This window comes from Homarus americanus, unplaced genomic scaffold (assembly GCF_018991925.1).
Source record: "Homarus americanus isolate GMGI-L3 unplaced genomic scaffold, GMGI_Hamer_2.0 scaffold40244, whole genome shotgun sequence".
Classification (NCBI taxonomy): Eukaryota; Metazoa; Arthropoda; class Malacostraca; order Decapoda; family Nephropidae; genus Homarus; species Homarus americanus.
Window position 1 is genome coordinate 206384 of NW_024744801.1, and position 21961 is coordinate 228344.

At 46.2% G+C, this 21961-nt stretch overlaps 1 long non-coding RNA gene across 1 annotated transcript in view; it reads right to left on the bottom strand.

Annotated features, from left to right (window-relative positions):
• Positions 1–372: 372 nt before the first annotated feature.
• Positions 373–21961, bottom strand: part of LOC121878024 — a 72943-nt gene continuing 51354 nt past the window's right edge. The window contains exon 3 of the long non-coding RNA XR_006091085.1: positions 373–494. This is a non-coding gene — a long non-coding RNA (uncharacterized LOC121878024). The remainder of the gene's footprint in view (positions 495–21961) is intronic.

The following is a 21961-nucleotide window of genomic DNA, read 5'->3' on the forward strand; positions in this document are numbered from 1 at the left end:
GTTGGGTCATGGTGGCTTTAGGAGAGGGTTCATGGTGGTCATACCAGGTTGATTATGTAGTAATTCATTCAACAACAACGAAGTAGGATGAGGAGAAGGGAGAGGAGGAGGAGGAAGAAAAGGAGAAGAGGTAGGAGGAGGAGGAGGAGGAGGAGGAGGAGGAGGAGCAGTAGGTGGAGGTGGGGAAGAAAGAGTAGGTGGTGGTGGTGGAGGAGGAGGCGGAGGTGGAATTGGAGGAGGAGGAGTATGTGGAGGTATAAGTGGAGGAGTAGGTGGAGGAGTAGGTGGAGGAGTAGGTGTATGTGATGGAGGAGGAGGAAGAAGAGGAGGATGAGGAGGAAGGCGAAGAAGAGGAGGAGGAGAATAATTATGAACGAAACATAAGAGGACTCACCTTAGTGGCGGAGGCGGCGCTGGAGGAGGAGGAGGCCGCACTCACACTCCGGGTTCTGGGTAGCGTGGAAGACATACTGACGAAGCTCACGCACCAGCGCCTGCAACGACACACGGCTGAGTCAGACAACAGTGATTCATACAGGGTGAGTCAAATGAGTCACTTCCAGCGCACGTTCCAGGTAGCAGAGAGGAGGTGAGTCATCAGGAGGGGGGGCAGGTAGCAAGGAGGAGGAGGAGTCAGGTAGGTCGAAGAGGGAGGTGCGGAGTCAGTTAGCAAGGGACGTGTCTGGTGGAGGAGAGAGAGAGATTAAAAGAGAAAGATAAAAGAGAGAGAAAGAACGATAAAAGAGAGCGAGAGAAAAGAGATAAAGATGGAGTTGAAAATAGATATTTAGATAGAGACCATATTACCATATAGTTAAAACAACAGTATATGAAACACTCTTTAAAACTCTACTCAACAGTGGACATGAATCACTGCTGCCGCCTTAGTGAAGATAAATAGTCAAGCCAAATGTCGGAAATACAATCAAGTTCCTCCTCTGATAAGATTATACTCTATCACATAATGCTTATTGATTATATGTATTATATAGATCTTACTGTGGGTATAATAATAGAGCTTACTTATTATATATATTACTGTATATAGTTCTTATTGTGGGTATAATAATAATAGTTCTTACTTCTTACAACGCGAACCGTGCTTAATAAACCCGGCAGGTGAAGTGTTAAAAAAATACTATAACCAACATCAAGGTCAGTTAATGGTTTTAAAAGAAGTATTGGCGATTTAGTTTACATAAAAATTTAGAATATTGCTGTCAATTTGCCCGGAAGGTTGAAGTAATTTTTGTATTATATTTTGGGTACGTTTCCCTTATTTATACAACATTAATGTTTATTGTAATTATTAAGGTAAAATACGTATTTTAAAACCTTATTTGTTGAAGCTCAGTAATTCATTATAACAATATAAATGTGAAAATGTAATGATGGTGAACGAGGAAAACATTGATGGTAAACAGGGAAAATACGGATAGTGAACGAGGAAAACTCATGGTGAATGCCCCGGTATGATGTGAGAGGAAACACCGAGGAAGCATTGTTACAACTGACGTCACGCCATTTATGTTGAAACTTCTTAGTTCCACATTTTCCCACAACCCACCAGGAGCGCTGTACACACACACACACACCAAACAGGTTTCTAAATCAGTATCGTGTGAACTCTGAACCGTAGGCATGTCCCCGAAACTAAATCTTTAATATGCGTTTGGACGGATGGATAGGTAGGTAGGTAGGTAGGTAGCAGGCATGGGGCAATTAATTATCAAGTTAACTTTTGAAATAACAGTTTAACTTAATCGATATTTTGGCAAATTAATTGATTAACCGGTTAATTATCAATTAACTCCTTAGAAAAATAATATAAAAGACACCAGCCCTTGTTTCAGTGAGTGTCCAATATATTTAGCATTATAAAGTGTAATAAGTATGTGATGAAAAGTTTATTTAAACTTTAGTTATTATTATTTATTTGATATGCAGAATTCTTATCTTATCATGATATAACTTTTTCAGTAAGAAAGTCTAACTTGGTTTTGTATACTGAAATAATAAAATTATTTACATGTGAAAAACTGTTGAGTAAACCGTAGTGTGCCAGACTGCCTCACTGTTCAGGTATTCAAACTACAGTATTCATTGACTCGTTCGGAAAACATTTACAGGATATTAAGTTATTTAATCCACACGAAAATGCCCTAAGCAAATTTACCACAGACTGGTTAACTTAACTTAATCAAAAAAATATTAACGCAATAAGTTAATGTTAAAATATCAGATTAACTTAACTAGTTAAATTTGAAACTTAATCGCCCCCTGCCTGATAGATGTGTGTTCTCTCCGACACCTGGGCTAACAAGAGTTACCTCCGCAGGGTGCACAGCTATTTATAACGTGGTGGAGTTAACAGAGGATACCCTCCTCCCCTTCACTGCTCTACCCTCCCCTTCACTGCTCTACCTCCTCACTGCTCTACCCACCCCTTCACTGCTCTACTCCTCACTGCTCTACCCTGCCCTTCACTGCTCTACCCACCTTCACTGCTTCTACCCACCCCTTCACTGCTCTACCCACCCCTTCACCTGCTCTACCCACCCCTTCACTGTCTCTACCCAACCCTTCACTGCTCTACCTCCCCCTTCATCCTCTACCTCACCCTTCACTGCTCTACCCACCCTTCACTGCTCTACCCTCCTCACTGCACTACCCAACCCCTTCACTGCTCTACCCCCCCTTCACTGTCTCTACCAACCCCTTCACTGCTCTACCCATCCTTCTTCACTGCTCTACCCTTCCCTTCACTGCTCTACCCTTCCCTTCACTGCTCTACCTCCTTCACTGCTCTACCCACCCCTTCACTGCTCTACCCACCTTCACTGCTCTACCCTCCTTCACTGCTCTACCGTCCCTTCACTGCTCTACCCACCCTTCCTACTGCTCTACCCTCCCTTCACTGCTCTACCCACCCCTTCACTGCTCACCCCTTCACTGCTCTACCCACCCCTTCACTGTTTCACCTCCCCTCAGGAAGCCTTAAATCACCATGTTGAGAGCTTCCCTCCTGGTCTGCCATGATAACACCTAATGTGTCGTCCTCCTGATCTGGCGTATTTTTACACATTCCTTGCGCTCCATTACGCCCCGATAAGCTGCTATCATCTGGGGGCAAGAAGAAGCTAAGTCGACGGTAATAATATTAATCCCTGTATCTTGTAGCTGTGTGAATGTCTGAACTATATAGAACATGTTGGTTATGGGTATAAATATTTGGGTGACGTGAAGATTAGCTCCATAGTTTATTTTCACTTTATATGATCAACCTAACCTAACGCTAATGTAACCTAACCACAGCGACTAATATAACCTAACGTAAAGTAACATAACGCCCCCCCTCAATTAGCGCTAGGGTATTTGTTTGATCATCTGGTTAAATAAGCTTTATCGGGCGGGGATTGAGGGAATGGGGGGTACTAATCTTCAAGCGGCCCGATTATTTTAAATCCAACATCCGGGAAGTGGGATTAAATGCCGTACACACCACCACCACCAAGGTCCGGGAGAGGAGAATCATCTCTCTACTCTCGTGTACTAGTGACGCAAGGAACATCAAAGGGAAAGACTTGTTTATGGTAGAGATTGATGTTTATTTTCTCACATATGGAGCGTCTACCTCCCTACTTTACTTTCCTTTCCTTGCTTCACTATTTTTTCTTCCTTTTTTCTTTCTCTGCCTTCTTTCCCCTCACTCTTTTTTATGCCACCTTTGTCTCCCTTCTCTCCTTCATTCTACCCCTCCCTTCTCTTCTCTCTTTCCTTCTTTCTCTCCCTTCTTTTCTTCTTTCTTTCCTCCCTCCCTTTCATCCCTTCCTCTCTTCTTTCCTTCTTTCTCTCCCTTCTTTTCTTCTTTCTCCTCCTCCCTTTCATCCTTCTCTCTTCTCCTCCTTCCCCCTACTGCTTGGGGCCACTCTCCGTCTCACCCTGGCGTCTGGCTGGCCTCAAAAACTCTCGTCATTCTGTCATTCTTTTACTTTTTTTATTACTCCTTCCTCTTCTTTTTGTAAATAAACCACAAACTCCACTTAAGGTTCTCGAAATAACGTTAATGTTTCTTTAAGCCTTTTTGTTTTATTTTATCTCATTTATTTTGCAAATATGTTGCATTTTTTTGGATTCCTTTAGGTATTGAACACTTGTTATCCACCTCCAGTGTTACGAGATCAACTACAAGGTGTAGTCTCTATTACAGGAGGAACTACAGGAATAACACAGAAAATTACTGTACCTGTATATTAGGCCTGTAAACATATTTCACTAGTGTTGTTGCGTTGCGTTGTGTTATCAATATTTCTTGTTGTTATATTACTATCAACATCAAAGCAGCTGTAATAATAAACTGCCTTGGCTACAGTTAGTTGTCCAAGAGCTACCTATACTGTATTCACCCAAAGACTCTAACACCTGAGGAAGATGAAGAGACAGGAAGCAGAGAGGTAGACAAGGTGCAGACCCGAGTACCTTCAGGTGATCAGTTTGTCTCAGGTAACACTGGCAGAGGTCTGTACATTGGTGTTGATAAGTGACCCTAAGGTAGGTGGTGAGACACACACACACACACACACACACACACACACACACACACACACACACACACACACATAATACCGCCACCACTCCAGTGCAAGCCCCAGCAGTCACAGTGGGTGCCCATCCTCAGCTGGTGCAGTCTGCCAAACTCCTGGGTGTAACTATAGACAACAAACTTGACTGGAAGGCCCATGTAAATAACACAGTCAAGGCAGCCTCGTACCGTCTCTACACGCTACGAAGACTTAGGTCACTTGGGACACCCACGCCAGAGCTGAGGACCATCTACAACGCCTTTATTCTCCCCAAACTAACGTATGCGTCACCAGCCTGGTCGTCTTCTCTCAACTCCACCCAACAACGTCAGCTAGAGAAGGTACAGAAAAGGGCCTGCAGAATCATGCTCGGCGCAGAATACTCCGGCTACACCAACGCTCTCTCCACCCTGGAAATGCCATCCCTCAGTGACCTCCACCACCAAGCACTGGAAAGGTTTGGCCGTGGACTACTGCACCACCCTCGCCATCGCCACCTCCTGCAGCCCCCCACCCAACTCGCGCAGTCCGCCACTACAACAAAATTCAGCCCATAAGAGCCCGCACCGATAGATATAAGAACAGCACCATCCCATCTATTGTTAAAATAATAAACAACTCCTGATTTATGTACTGCACAGCCCTGTAAATGTATTCAATGCATATTATATCATTATGTCTAAATCTAATGTAAGTCTGTATATTTTCAGCCACCGGCTGCAACTCTATTAATAAACCGTTAATTATTATTATTATTACACACACACACACACAGTCCAGCCTTCATAGGGTGAGGGCGTCGGCGCTGCCCGTGGTCTCTTGACCATGGAGACAGCTGCCAGCCTGGTTTGTCGGGCACTCCCTTTCCCCATTTCCTTTTCCCCATCTGGATTTATCAACATCTTCCCACCAACAGTACAGTGCAAAGACTGACCATCAACCCACAATCAGTTCTTAGCGGTCATGACCGGACCAGACACACCCTGTCGACCGTACACTCGCCACCACCAACACTGGATGAGAAGTAAAGAAAGACTCCTAACTACTGTACATCAGGAGAGACATGATGACTCCCTCCTCCACCCAGGTGTGGAACTATGAATTCCTAACTTCATCACATGAGGAACAAGAATCATCTCCAAAACCCTGTGTGAGCTGGAGGACCTACCCGACCACGTAGTGCATCTGCAGCTGTAGTGAGGTAGCGGACTAACACCCAGGTATGACACAACGGCCATCCAGACAGTGGGCGCCAACATCAGGTCACAAAAATGTTTACAAGTCCAGCTCCCACAGTACCAGATCTATAGTCAATCAAGTGACCCACTCCCCGCTTCCACCATATGTAACCTATCACCTCTGCTTATTGTATATTTTCAGCCTTTGGGTCATGTTATCTTAATAAACCGTTAATTTCTCTCTCTCTCTCTCTCTCTCTCTCTCTCTCTCTCTCTCTCTCTCCTCCCTCTCTCTCTCTCTCTCTCTCTCTCTCTCTCTCTCTCTCTCTCTCTCTCCTCTCCAGACAGACACATATTCAAAAGACATTGCAGGAACCCAATTACAGAGACATGTTAATATCTGTACTGCACTCCCTCGAGACCGTAGAGCGAGGGGCGACCTGATATGGGGTGTATAAATTGATGCAGAACTAACAGGGACATTACAAAGATATTCAAACTATCCCAACCAGGAGCGAACTCGTAACAATGGTTTAAATTAGACAAATTTAGATTTAGGCGCGAAATAGGTAAACACTGGTTTGGAAACAGAGTAGTGGATGAATGGAACAAGTTACCAAATATCATCATTAACTCGAATACGCTGGATAGCTTCAAACATAGGTTGGATGCTTATATGAGCAATAGGGGCTGGGTGTAAACGGGACTGCCCAGTATGGGCCAATAGGCCCGCTGCAGTTTCCTCCATTCTTATGTTCTTATGTTAAGTGCTGTACAGATATGCGTCACTAGAAGGAAAATACACAAGTACTAAAAACACAGTGTGATTTTTTTCTAAACAGATATTGTCATTACCGTTATCAGCACTAATATTCAGTTTCAGTATACCTGTCTATGTATAAGTATTTGTATATGTATATGTACAGTATATGTATATATACAGTATATAACAAATATAAACTAAAATTAATTAATCTTGTTATAATAATTGACTTAAAAACACCAACTGAAGAATGTTAACTGGATAAAACAGACATAAATCTTCCCTCAGTAAGACCGGAGCTACGGTACTAGAACAACCTGAAGCTCTACGGTGACGTGATCAAGGGGGCGACTCACCCACCCAGTACAGTGCGGCGAGAGATTTATCACGGCCCAGTTTACCTCGACCTTGGGTGAGGCTGGGCAGTACTTACACCTGCTTTACGATGGGGATAATTGGTGGGTTTACCTGGTTATGTTATCTGAGGGGGGAGGTGAGGGGAGAGGCTGGGGTGGGGTAAGGAGGAGGTACTGGGAGAGGCTGGGGTGGCGTAAGGAGGAGGTGCGGGGAGAGGTTGGGGTGGTGTAGGGGGAGGTACTGGGAGAGGCTGGGGTGGAGTAGGGAGGGGTGCTGGGAGAAGCTGGGGTGGTGTAGGTGGGAGATGCTGGGGTGGTATAGAGGGGAGGTGCTGGGAGAAGCTGGGGGTGGTGTAGGTAGGAGGTGCGGGAAGAGTTATATATATTTTTTTTGTGTGTGTAGAGAAAGGAGGGGTGAAAGAAGATTAGAGGTGGGGGGAGGAAGTTATAGTTAGGAAATTGAAGAAATTTAGGAGGAGGTAGGAGAGGGCGGGCTGACCGCCCTGCTATAGGTTAGTTAAGCTAATAGTGTGTTAGGGTTGTGTCATGGGTTAGCTATTGTCTGTCGGTACAGGCACTAGACAGCCTACCCTGTCCCATATATGGGTGTTTTGAGGGACTTATTTCATATTCCGCCGACCCTACTGGCGTATGCTAGCCTAGGGAAGTTGTCTATTGCCTGGCCGTATAGAGCAAAGGTGGTAATGGACCTGTTGAGATTGGGAACTTTTTGGGAACCATGTACGGTTGTTGTCGTTGTCTGGTGGGAGTCTTTGAAGGAGTTCTTGCTCTGATCGTTCTATCTTTTGCCAAACTCTGCTGCCCAGGGTGTGCAGCTGCTGGTTGATGGGTTTTATTCTCAGGTCTCTATGTATTTCGGCTGTGGTTCTGGTCAAGGGGTATCTTGCACCTGTGATGAATCTTAAGGCTTCATTTTGGACCACCTGTAATTTTGATAATTGGGTGGTGCTCAGAGTATGAAGAGGTACTACTGGGTAAGTTAATATCGATATGATAAGTGATGTCACCAGGCGGAGTTTTATTTTCTCAGGAAGCGCGTTAAAGCGGTATAGTTTTCTCAGCTCTCTTCTTGCCTTTTCCTTCCTGGTGTGGACATGATGGGAGTAACCTGTCGTGGATTTATGCAGGCCCAGGAGGGTGCCTCTGCTTTTGTATTCTATCTGGGTATTATTGGTTACTAATGGATGTGTTTTCCTTCTGCATAAGGGTATCACTGTGAATTTCGGGAGACTGGTTTGGATTTTCCATTATTTTTCGTAATTATTTACCCTTTCTAAATCCCGTCTGGTGTTGTCGACCTGTAACGCTCGCGATTTTCTTCGATGTGTTGTTATTTAAGTGATGTCATCTGCATACATATCTTCGTTTCCTATTGCAGTGGGAGGCGGGGTGTCACTTGTGTAGATGATATATAGGGTGGGGGAGAGGACGCTGCCCTGAGGGACTCCGCTCATGAGTGGGAAGGTCTCTCCTGTGTGTTGTCCTACCCTCAGTCTAGCATTTCTGCCGTCAAGAAAGTTGCAAAGCAACTTTTCAATGTTGGCAGGAAGTCCGAGTTGGAGGATCTTATATTTTAGACCGTCGTGCCAGACTTTGTCAATTGCCTTCACTACATCCCGGAGAGTTAGATGACATTGTCTACCACTCGCTGCGGCTCTGGCTATGTTTTCACATGCCAGGGCTATCGCTGTTGTGGTGGACTTCCCTTTCCTGAACCCGAATTGTCTGCAGTTGACTCTGTTGGTTGAATCCAGTTGATTTCTCAGAAGGTTATTGATGATTTTTTCTAGGATTTTTCCAGGTACTTCGAGGAGGGAGATCGGTCTGTAGTTTAGTGGGACGGCGGGGTTCTTTCCTTGTTTTGGTGTTAGGGTAATAATGGCCTCTTTGAATTTAGATGGGAAGTAACCCGAGGCCAGGCAGGCGTTCATTGGGGTGGCGTAGGGAGGAGGTACTGGGAGAGGCTGGGGTGGTGTAGGGGGGAGGGTGGTGAGAGGTGCTGGGGTGGTGTAGGGGGAGGTGCTGGGGTGGTGTAGGTGCTTATTTTTTTGTAGAGAAAGGAGGGGTGAAAGAAGCTTTAGAGGTGGGGAAGGAAGTTATAGTTTGGAAACTGAAGAAATTTAGGAGGAGGTAAGAGAGGGAGGTGCTGTGAGAGGCTGGGGTGGTGTAGGGAGGAGGTGCTGGGAGAGGCTGGGGTGTAAGAAGTGGTGTAGTATGGAGGTACTAGGAGAGGCTAGGGGGTGTAAGAGGCGGTGTAGGGGCGAGGAAGGTACACCAGATTGAACTTTATAAGATGGGAGGTGATGTGTAGTTATTATTATTATTATTTTACGATAGATGAATGTGGCGTCACTGATAAAAGGTATTACTAAAACATATCAACACAAACGTATAATTAAACACTGAAAGATTAAATACACACATGCACACACACAATAGTTAAACAGACAGAGACACCCACACAAAGCCGTAGCGTGGTTAACAACACATTTCGCTGTGGTAAAAATGACTCGACACACCCCACCCAACGTATGTGTGCCGTGACGTCATCATCCCCATGGTCACGTGATCAAAACATTGCCTTTGTTTAGGTGACGAAAATGTTGGTTGTTGGTTGTGGTGCTTACTGTTGTTTATGATTAATTGTAAACTATTTGCTTTTGAAGTCACTGCCTCTAATAGATGGATACTGTTGTACATATTTTTTTCTATGCTAGTTCACCTTGTTATATCGATAGCATTTGTTTGTTTGTTGACGGTTTATGGGAGCTTTAAATGGCTAGCGGACTGAGATGATTCTTTTAAATTCTCACGTGAAGTTGTGGGGATTATTCCTAAACCAGCGGCATATTATTATTATTATTATTATTATTATTATTATTATTATTATTATTATTATTATTATTATTATTGTTGTTGTAACGAAAAATTTAGTTAGACCAGACACGTAATAAACTTTGTAAAAATGACTATGTAATACTAGTGCTGTAGTGAAGACTTAGTACTAGTGTTGTAAGAATATATGGTAATAGTATTGCAATTAACATACAGCACTAGTATTGCAATGAACAGCACCACCACCAACACCTGCAACACACACACACGGACAGTCAGCCTTACTGGGGAGGAGACCAGAGGCTGAAGACTGGGTGTGCCCCGCTGTGGTGTCTTGTACGACCACCTTGAGCCCGGGGCGTCACCTGTCTCCAGCAGAAGGTAACCAGGTCCGCATTCTTTACCATTCGTAAGTCATATCCCTTCCTTTACTTGGGAGTGAGATAAAGCGTTAAAACATTACGTAGAATTTAAAGTCCTGAAGGCAATATGGATGTCGTTTTTAAGGGTTGAATTTGTGTCATTTAGGTGAAACTTGAAGGCGTCTGTCTCGTTCTCTGTTGTGGGATATTAATGTAAGGAACCTTTGAGAACGTGGCGTTGTTTTATTATTGAGGCGGTGGCTTGTAAGATGCCTGGCTTGAGGTACATGGACTGAGATATGTGATAGTGTGTGTGTGTAAGCAGGGAGGGTGTGATGTGTGTGTGTGTGTGTGTGTGTGTGTGTGTGTGTGATGTGTGTGTGTGTGGGGAGGGTGTGATGTGTGTGTGTGTGGGGAGGGTGTGATGTGTGTGTGTGTGTGTGTGTGAGGGTGTGATGTGTGTGTGTGTGTGTGTGTGTGTGTGTGTGTGTGTGTGTGTGGGGTGTGATGTGATGTGTGTGTGTGTGGGGAGGGTGTGTGTGTGTGTGTGGGGAGGGTGTGATGTGTGTGTGTGTGGGGGGAGGGTGTGATGTGTGTGTGTGTGTGATGTGTGTGTGTGTGGGGGAGGGTGTGTGTGTGTGTGTGAGGGTGTGATGTGATGTGTGTGTGTGTGGGGGAGGGTGTGTGTGTGTGTGTGGAGGGTGTGATGTGATGTGTGTGTGTGTGGGGAGGGTGTGTGTGTGTGTGTGGGAGGGTGTGATGTGATGTGTGTGTGTGTGGGGAGGGTGTGTGTGTGTGTGGGGGGAGGGTGTGATGTGTGTGTGTGTGATGTGTGTGTGTGTGTGTGGGGGAGGGTGTGATATGTGTGTGTGTGTGTGTGTGTGTGTGAAGGGAGGTGTGATGTGTGTGTGTGTGTGTGTGTGTGTGTGTGTGTGTGTGGGGTGTGATGTGTGTGTGTGTGTGTGTGTGTGTGTGTGTGTGTGTGAAGGTGTGATGTGTGTGTGTGTGTGTGTGTGTGTGTGTGTGTGTGTGTGTGAGGGGGTGTGATGTGTGTGTGTGTGTGTGTGTGTGTGTGTGTGTGTGGGGAGGGTGTGATGTGATGTGTGTGTGTGTGGGGAGGGTGTGTGTGTGTGTGGGGAGGGTGTGATGTGTGTGTGTGGGAGGGTGTGATGTGTGTGTGTGTGTGATGTGTGTGTGTGTGGGGAGGGTGTGTGTGTGTGTGTGGGGAGGGTGTGATGTGATGTGTGTGTGTGTGTGGGGGGTGTGTGTGTGTGTGAGGGGGGTGTGATGTGTGTGTGTGTGTGTGTGTGTGTGTGGGGAGGGTGTGTATGTGTGTGTGTGTGTGTGTGTGTGTGAGGGGAGGGTGTGATGTGTGTGTGTGTGTGTGTGTGTCGTGCGGTAGGCAGGCAGGTAGAGGGAGGTGTGGTATACCCCTATAGTGTCAACAAATGGACCAACAACTAGAAAAAGTCTCCCCGTTGGTGGCACCTTCATGGACGTCTGCCAGAAGGTAAACAAACTCACCATCCGTCTCCACCTTCTTACCTGTGTGATGCTAAATACTTATTGACGCCACCTTTACCTGTACGTCACCTGCTATTATTCACACAACATTAATACACCGATTCATACACAACATATACCATTTGCTTTATACATTATACCTATACCTTACCTCTCAATCGTCCATACATGAGAAATACACTTTGTTTCATACACAGCATTTATGTATATTTTTTTTATACGTATCAATCAGTATCCGAGTTTCAGTTTCATACGCTATACATAACAAACGTAATCTGTTTCCATCATCCAGACAGACAAAGCACCAGTGTCATTATAGTTCATCTCTCACACACTCTTACAACTCTGTGTATCGGGTCAGGTTCCATCTCAGTATTATAGTATAGGACCATCCCTCCATCCTGTTGTGGTGTCCGTGTGTACATAACTGTATTCTCCGTCACGTCCGCTGTCATGTACACTTACGGGAGGAATTATAACAAAAAAAGTTCTTTACAAAGTTGTATGAACGTACAAGACATGACACAGCGGGCGTGGTGCAGATTACAGTCATGTGGCGGGAGAGGTGGAGAATTTACCAATGTTTTGAATGTGTAATCCTCCGGGAACGAACACTGTAAACACGAGCATCACGAGGCTCTGTAAACACACCTGTACTAACTATATTAACTATGGCTCCACAGCTCACCTGGTAGACCACTCACTTCACAAACGATTGGTTATGCACTAAATACCCAATTAGAGTGGAAGATTGGGTTCCTTCCCCACACACACACTGGTCCTTGTGTACTCAGCAGTAAATGGATACACCATTAGGTGCGCCTGCTGACGGTGGAGTAATACTCGAGTGGACGACCATCCTGCCAGGGTGGTGGGTAACACACTACCAGCTACTGGAGCTAACAATCAGGAGATCAGCAGCTGTCCTCCCCCTTAACACTTGCCCTGCCGTCCAGCACCTGCCCTGCCACCTAACATCTGCCCTGCCGTCCAGCACCTGCCCTGCCGCCCAACGGCTGTCCTGTCACCCAACACCTGCCTTGCCACCCAGCACCAGCCCTGCCACCCAGCACCAGCCCTGCCACCCAGCACCTGCCTTGCCACCCACCACCATCCCTGCCACCCAGCACCTGCCTGCCACCCAGCACCAGCCCTGCCACCCAGCACCAGCCCTGCCCCACCCAGCACCAGCCTTGCCACCTAACATCTGCCCTGCCGTCCAGCACCTGCCCTGCCGCCCAACGGCTGTCCTGTCACCCAGACCAGCCCTGCCACCTAACATCTGCCCTGCCGTCCAGCACCAGCCCTGCCACCCAGCACCAGCCCTGCCACCCAGCACCAGCCTTGCCGCCCACCACCACGGCAGGAACACGCTGGTATCCCTGAAGGCATACAACCAACTCCCAAACATCAAACATTACACAATTCACTTACTCGGCTGCCTCCGTGATATTCAGCAGTGAGTCACAGTATTGCAGCGGTCGTGATGCTCCCCACACAACACAACGCAACATAACACAACGCAACACTGTCACGCTGTCGTCGTTTGGTTGAGAGAGATCACTGGCTGACTGGCTAACCGGGGCGTCACCGTAACTGCTCGTCAATATTCGTATCCCAATCACCATAGTTCCAGAGTCTGAATTCCTGAACAATTCTTTTATTATTATTTTTAACCCCAATCAACAATAAGTATCCACCATTAACTACTAATATATAATCTCTGCGACAATCATATTTTTGCCACGACTTAAAACGCCCAGTCAGATGGGAGGGAAATTTAACATAACACCGGTCTTTGATGTCCTGTTAGATTCGAAAGTGAGGATCGCCTGAAGATTATCCCCAAGTTTATTTCACCTGATGATCATATACCCTAATGTAACGAGGGTGTGGGTGGGGTTAGGTTAATGTTAGTGTGGTTAATCTTCAGGTGAAACAAGGTGGGGTAACTAATCTTCCAGGTAACTCGAATGTGCTTCCCTGTCATGGTGGTTTTTACGTATAAAAGTCTTCGTAACAATAAATCCTCATAACACAGCAGAACGTAATCATTCACAATCGCTGGGTTTTTGAGAGAACGTAAAAAGGTTTCCGCTTTCTACTCGTCACGGCCGTCGACTGTTGACAATATTAGCGCTGACTCAACCAGGAACTGTGTCACCTGTCATAATATAACTTAGATAAACAAATTAGATATATTATTATTATTATTATTATTATTATTATTATTATTATTATATACTGACATTCATTCGTAGTCCAAAACAACTTATGAAAATGTCCAATAGTTTGTCCTGAGTGGCAGATGAGGAACACTGAACTGTATGTCATTCTTAATGGTCACTAATAAACAAACTATCGTACATTAACATAAACTATCGTACACTAACACAACTATCGTACATTAAAACTCAAACTAACGTACATTAACACAAACTATCGTACACTAACAAACTATCATTCACTAACAAACCAACTCGTACACATAACACATAGAATAATTTGTATATACACATTATCTTCAATAAATATACATAAAAATCCTCTGTCATAGATTTTGTTGTGTGGGGGACGTGTTTATCTCGGCCAGACCACAACATAGCCTCACTGACACAGGCACGGCCCCATATATCACACAATACAACAATAACAACAGTAGTCACGCGTTACGGTTACCATGACAACACCCCTGACCATACCCCATCACTAGTATGACCCACATACTTCACTATCATGTATTACGGTTTAACATAATCAGGTTGTCATATTTTTTGGTGTGTGTATTACAGCATATTCCGGCATCCAGCACACTCTAGGGTCTAGTATAGTCTCGGTATTCACAACACACTCAAGCATCACGACTGAGAGGTGAAAGTTGTGTTGTTGTAGCTTGTGTGAGGCCAGTTGACGCCCATCACTACATTCCCCGCGCCTACACACCCCCTTCACCCACGCCCACACACCCTTTTACCCACGAACACACGCCCTCCCTTTCTCTATGCCTACACACACACACATATGCACACACGTGCAGACACTGCTTATCATAATAAATGTCTAATAATAAAATAATAATAAAATAATAAAATAATAATAATAATAATAATAATAATAATAATAATAATAATAATAATAATAATAATAATAATAATAAAATAATAATAATAATAATAATAATAATAATAATAATAATAATAATAATAATAAAATAATAATAAAATAATAATAATAAAATAATAATAAAATAATAAAATAATAATAATAATAATAAAATAATAATAAAATAATAATAAAATAATAATAAAATAATAAAATAATAATAATAATAATAATAATAATAATAATAATAATAATAATAATAATAATAATAATAATAATACAGACGGTGACAGCAGCTCGACCTCCGGGACACCAACCAGTGCGTTTAGAGTGCATGAGAGATATGCCGGGGTTCCTTGATTGAGATTCCGAGTGCTTGCGTGGCAGTCACAGCCAGTCACATAGTTACAGTCACAGGCAGTCACATAGTTACAGTCACAGGCAGTTGTAGGTACATTTACAAAGCCACAGTTACATTCACACAGTCGCAGCTAAACCCTAGAGTCACATTCAACCACACTGTTACGGACACGATTATAGTTACAGACAGTCGTAGGAACGGTCATATAGACAGTTACATTCACATAATCACAGCCAAACTCTGCGCTTACACTCACCCTTACAGTTAGACAACCATAGATACAGTCACAAAGCCACAGTTACAGACAGGGTTACAGTCAGTAATAGGTACAATCACAGTTTCAGTCTGACAGTCACAGGAAGGAAGAGCAATTTGACCTCTACTCATGTAAATGACGAGGAACTCCTTTTATTCACTGATCTGTAGGAGCTACACACGGCCACTACAGCTGGTTAAGGCAAGTCTCACATCTTCAGTACAACTTGACCTTTCCCACCCTACTGGCGACCTACCTAGCCTGCTGTGTCCTGCTCCTGCTGTGTCCTTCTGCGTCCTGCTACAGTATGTCCCAATGCACTCTGCTGTGTCGTGCAGTGTGTTCTAATGGACCCTGGCGGCATCACCCAAAACCAGTACTGTACATATATAGAACAGATATGTACCAAGAAGATTGCTTCTAGAACAAACACACTATTGCAAGGAAACACTTATACAAGAACAATTACAACCTGTCATGATTTCAAGTAAACATCAACAACCACGACAACCAAAACAACAACAACAACTTTTCATGTTATACAAAGAATCTCTCGAAATTACAAAGCTAAACAAATACAATCTTGCTTATTGTTTGTGTATCGTTGTATGTATTAACAGCTAAGGTCTTTGGTGTATATATGACGGCTGTTATTGTTTTATTGAAGTTTTCGAGTATGAACATAGAATGATTCGTCGTGTTGCATGGGGTGAGTGTTGTCTCTGACCTATGGGAGTGTGAGGAGAGGTTTGTACTGGGTTATATTCCTTACACACACACACCAAGAGGGCAGTAGGTCATCAACTCGTGGTAATAACATTGAAATAGAGGACACAGTGCTGGTGGTGTTGAGGAGTGAAAGTGGTGAAGCCGAGAGACGGGTACTGCGCGCGCGCGCTCTCTCTCTCTCTCTCTCTCTCTCTCTCTCTCTCTCTCTCCTTGATGTTAATGATGGTGATAGTGATGGTAATGGTGGTAGCAATGGCGGTAATAGTGGTGGTAGTGAAGATGGTAGTAGTAATAATAATAGGGCAGTCACAATGGTGGTAGTGTTAGTAATTGTGGTAGTGTTAGTAATTGTGGTAGTGTTAGTAATTGTGGTAGTGTTAGTAATTGTGGTAGTGATAGTAGCAGTGATAGCAATAGTGGTAGCAATGGTGGTAGTGGTGGAGATGGTAGTATTGGTGTCAGCGATGGTGGTAGTAGTAGTAGTAGTAGTAGTGCCCCATGGTAAGCTATACTTTTGGTTCAAATTGTCAATGATTCTCACATTATCTTCTCCTCACACCCAGTTAGGTGCAGTCAAGTCTCTGAACAGTTCACAGTTAGTCTTGGTTATACGTTACTGTGGATTACATGACCCAGTTAGAGGGTCCTGTAGCCTATGTGACGCAGTTAGAGGGTCCTGTAGCCTATGTGTGTCAGTTAGAGGGTCCTGTAGCCTATGTGTGTCAGTTAGAGGGTCCTGCAGCCTATGTGAGTCAGTTAGAGGGTCCTGTAGCCTATGTGTGTCAGTTAGAGGGTCCTGTAGCCTATGTGTGTCAGTTAGAGGGTCCTGTAGCCTATGTGACCCAGTTAGAGGGTCCTGTAGCCTATGTGAGTCAGAGGGTCCTGTAGCCTATGTGTGTCAGTTAGAGGGTCCTGTAGCCTATGTGTGTCAGTTAGAGGGTCCTGTAGCCTATGTGAGTCAGTTAGAGGGTCCTGTAGCCTATGTGAGTCAGTTCGGTATGTTCCTCACATCACCAGTCAGTGGAAATTATTGTATTGTAAGAACCTTTCAGAATTTTCAACCATAGTGGCGGAATCCCTTACCTATATCTCTTCCCCCCTCTTCTCTCATCCCTCTCCCATCAGTCCATCCATCCATCCTCATCTCCTCACCTTCACCCCTCTCTTCACTCTCATCCATCCCCCTCTCTTCACTCTCATCCATCCCCCTCTCTTCACTCTCATCCCTCTCCCACCCTTCTTCTTCCTCCTCTCCCCTCACCCCTCTTCACTCCCTCACCCTTCTTCACCCTCCCCTCTCATCCTCGCCCCCTCTCCCCTAACCCGTCCTCATCCCCTCTTCCTTAACCCCTCCTCATGCCCCTCCTCCCTCTTCACCTCCCTCTCATCCCCTCCTGAGTCGAGTTTTTGCGCTGTTAGGGAATAATAGGAGGGTGGAGAATGTGAACCTGGTCAGTTATACAGCCGAATGAGGAGAGGGCAAGAGGGGGTAAGGCGCAGCAGGAGGAGGAGATACAGTCGTAGATGAGGAGGAGGAAGAGAGGAGAGAGAAATAACAGTCGTGAATGTGATGGAGGGAGGGAGGAAGAAGGAGGAGGGAAAGGAAGGAAGGAAGGAGGAAGGAAGAAGGACAGTAACAGTCATCAGCAGTAAGAACCAGAACTTATTTTTATATAACAGAGAGTTAATACCCGTGACAGGTAAATTGGTCCTTGGATAGTTACCTTTGATAATGTAATAAATGATAATGTTCTCGCTGCCACTCATCACCGCCATCACCACCGCCGGCACCATACCACCGCCGGCACCATCACCACCATCACCACCGCCGGCACCATCACCACCATCACCACCGCCGGCACCATCACCACCGCCGGCACCATCACCACCATCACCACCGCCGGCACCATCACCACCATCACCTTTAAAACGCGACTCTAAAATACACCTATAGAGTGGTCTTTAAATGGCGCCTATAAACAATGTATCCGTCCAGAGTAACTTCAGACAGAGGGCGGGTTGACTGGAGGACACACACACATAGTTGTTAATATCAGGTCATGGAAGGTTAAATGTCACTTGGGTGTTGATCATTGACGTAAATACCAGTAGTTTAAGTGAAAGAAGGAGAAATACCTAACCTAACCACACCCATACACCCTCCCTCCCTCCCCTGGTCCAACACTTCCCTTTTACTACCACACACTCCTCCCTCACACCATTAACACCCCTTCCTTCCTTCCTTCCTCATCCCCCCTCCTTTCTCCTCCTTTCCCCCTCCGCCAGAGCAGTAAGGACGGTGGCTTCTCCCTTTTGCAGGTAAATTAATTGAAATTCCTACCTCCCGCGTCTACCTTTACTGCATACCAATTAATACCAGGTGAGTAGCCCACACCTCTCCCTCACCCCTCTCCACCCTCCCCTCACCCCTCCCTGTCCCTCCCTCGCTCCTCCTCTCCCTCCCTCGCTCCTCCACTCTGCTCCCCATCTCCCTCCCCTCTCCTCCTCCCCCTTCCTCACTCCCCCATATCTCCCTCCTCCTCACCCTTCCCCTCCCCTCACCCCCCTCCCTGCTCCCCATATCTCCCTCACCCCTCTCCTCCCTCCCCTCACCCCTTACTCACTCCCCCATATCTCCCTCACCCTTCCCCCTCCCTCACTCCTCCACTCTGCTCCCCCATATCTCCCTCGCCCCTCCACTCTGCTCCCTCACGTAAGAGCATACGAATGGAAGAAACTGCAGCGGGCCTATTGACCCGTACTGGGTAGTCCCGTTTACACCCAGCCCCTATCGCTCATATGTCCATCCAACCTGTGTTTGAAGCTATCCAGCGTATTCGAGTTAATGCTGAAGTTCGGTAACTTGTTCCACTCATCCACTACTCTATTTCCAAACCAATGTTTACCTACCTCGCGCCTAAATCTAAATTTGTCTAATTTAAAACCATTGTTACGAGTTCGCTCCTGGTTGGATAGTTTAAGTACCTTTGTTATATCACCTTCGTTTAACTCTGACTTCCATTTATACACCTCGATCATATCGCCCCTCACTCTACGTCTCTCGAGGGAGTGTAGATTAAGATGTTTTAACCTGTCTCTGTACTCAAGGTTCCTAATGCCCGGGATTAGTCTTGTCATTCTCCTCTGAATTCTTTCTAGGGATTCTATATCCATCCTGTAGTACGGTGACCAAAACTGGACAGCATAATGCAAGTGAGGTCTCACAAGCGCAAGATATAGTTTTAGGATAACCTGGCTAGTCTTGTAACTAACTCTCCTTTGTATGAACCAAAGCACTTTATTAGCCTTGTATCGAGCAAATACACATTGTTGACTTGGTTTTAGATTCCTACTTATTACTCCTTAATCTTTCTCACAGACGGATTTCTCTATACCAACGTTGTTCATCTGGTATCAACAATAAAATAAACAACCTGAAATCATAGAACAAAGAACCCTTGGGTTGGGTTGGTCTTCAGGTAAAATAAGCTGAGCTGGAGATTCTCCAAGTGATCTAATTTAACTCTACTATTTACCCAGAGAACAGGATCAAGCTACAAATACTTTCTCTCAATAACAGTTGACTCTAACACCACCAGTCAACACTACAGGAGGAGTTTGTATAGACGTTCTCAACAGACACAGATGATAAGATGCTTCTAAACACAAGTACAAAGATACTTGTTGTGAGTAACAGCAGAGGAGGAAGGGACGATAAAAAGGAAACGAAAGAGGAGGCAGAGGACGAAGAGGAAGAAGGAAGAAAAGGAGGAGGAGAAGCACGAGCAGGTGTCTTGCAGCCTCAGTGTTAACCTTCCAGTAATTATTGTTCAGTACTGTAAGCCACCAACCCACCCTACCCCAACCCACCCTACCCCAACCCACCTCTGCCTCAGGTGTGATGGTCCTGCCCGACGCTGGGCAGGGCCTGGAGGCCTGGTACGGTGGACAGGGATGGTGGTGGTGGATGGAGGCGGGGAGGGTGGTGGTGTGGTGGTGGTGGTGGTGGTGTGGGCGAGAGGAGGGTGGTGGGTGGTGGTGGTGGTGGTGGTGGTGGAGGTGGGGCTGGTGGTGATGGAGGGCAGAGGGTGGTGGTGGTGGTGGTGGTGGTGGTGGTGGTGGGGGCAAGGAGGGGGTGGGTGGGGTGGGTGGTGGTGGTGGTGGAGAGAGGAGGGGGGTGTGGTGGTGGTGGTGGTGGGAGGGGTGGTGGTGGGGGAGGGGGAGGTGGTGGTGGTGGTGGGAGAGCAAGGAGGGGGGTGGTGGTGGTGGTTGTGGAGGGCTGGTGGTGATGGAGGGCAAGGAGGGGGGGTGGTGGTGGTGGTGGAGAGCATGAGGGAGGTGGTGGTGGTGGTGGTGGAGAGGGAGGGGGTGGTGGTGGTGGTGGTGGTGGTGGAGGGGTGGTGGTAGAGGGCAAGGAGGGGGTGGTGGAGAGGGAGTGGTGGTGGAGGGGGTGGTGGTGGTGGGAGGGCAAGGAGGGGGGGTGGGTGGTGGTGGTAGGGAGGGGAGGAGGGGGGTGGTGGTGGTGGTGGGGGAGGCAAGGAGGGGTGGTGGTGGTGGTGGAGAGCAAGGAGGGGGGGTGGTGGTGGGTGGAGGGCAAGGAGGGGGGGGGTGGTGGTGGAGGGCAAGGAGGTGGGGTGGTGGTGGTGGTAAGGGCTGCAGGGGAGGATATCGACTGCGTCAGGACAATGAACTAGCAGGCGACGACGACGATATCTGTAGCTCACGTCGTCTACTCACCCAAGGACTACGACACGTCATCTGAAAGGACGTGGGGGTCGTCATGTGAGGAGGTGGTGGTGGTGGTGGTGGTGGTGGTCGTCAACACCTGACTCACTCACCCACCCAACACACCACACTTCCTGCTACACCCTCAAGGCTCAACACTACGAACACACAACTCAGGTCCCGCCAGGTAAGTGCGTGTGTTGGGTACTGTCTAACCTTCCTGCTCCTACCTGTCCAATATGAGCCTTGAAAATTACACTTCCACACTGCCATTGCTTTCGACAGGAAGTTAAATGCCAGACGAACGATCGCCAGCCTTCATCTAACAATATCAACAACTTACGATTTAAACAAATATATATTCTCTACTTGTGTAATATAAATAATTTACGATACAAAAGTTGCTCTGGACAAGGACTCCCAATACACGCCTCTGCTGTAGAGATAGTTGTGAGGCAGCCAGGTGTGATGTGAAGTCTCGCTCTGGTATGTGGAACTGTTTATAACACCTGTCGCAAGTGTTAGGGCAGGTGTGGTGGATGGCAAGTGTGGTGGAGGACGGGTGTGGTGGGAGCAGGTGTGGTGGAGGATAAGTGTGGCGGAGGACGGGTGTGGTGGGGGTGGAGGGCAGATGTGGTGAAGGACAGGTGTGGTGGAGGGCAGGTGTGGTGGAGACTAAATAAAATTATGGCAATTTTCTTGTTTCTTAAGTTATTTCTCTTCCTCTCTTCTCTTCCTCCTCCTTTATCTTCTTTGTCTGCTCCTTCTACTTAACGCCACATCCTTCTTACCTATCCTCCTCCCCTCTCCTATCCTTCTCCCCTATCTCCCTGCATCCTTCCCCCTCCCTCTACCTCTGTGAATGTAGGAAAGAAAGTAACAGGGAAACAAGTGACGGAAAAAAGTAGCAGGAAAAAAAAAGAATGAGGAAAAAAGCAAAGCAACGGCTACAAAATAACAGGAAATAAAGTAACGGGAAATTACAGTAACAGTAAAAAGATGGTTTCGTCCAAACTATCTCGCCAAGCCAAGCCAAGCCAAGCCAAGCCAAGCCCTAACATGACGTAACATAGCGGCTCCGACATCACTACCAGGAGAGGTCGGAGGGAAGAATAACCATCCCTGATTTTTTTTTGGTGTTGGCCACAATATCCACTTGAGCCGAC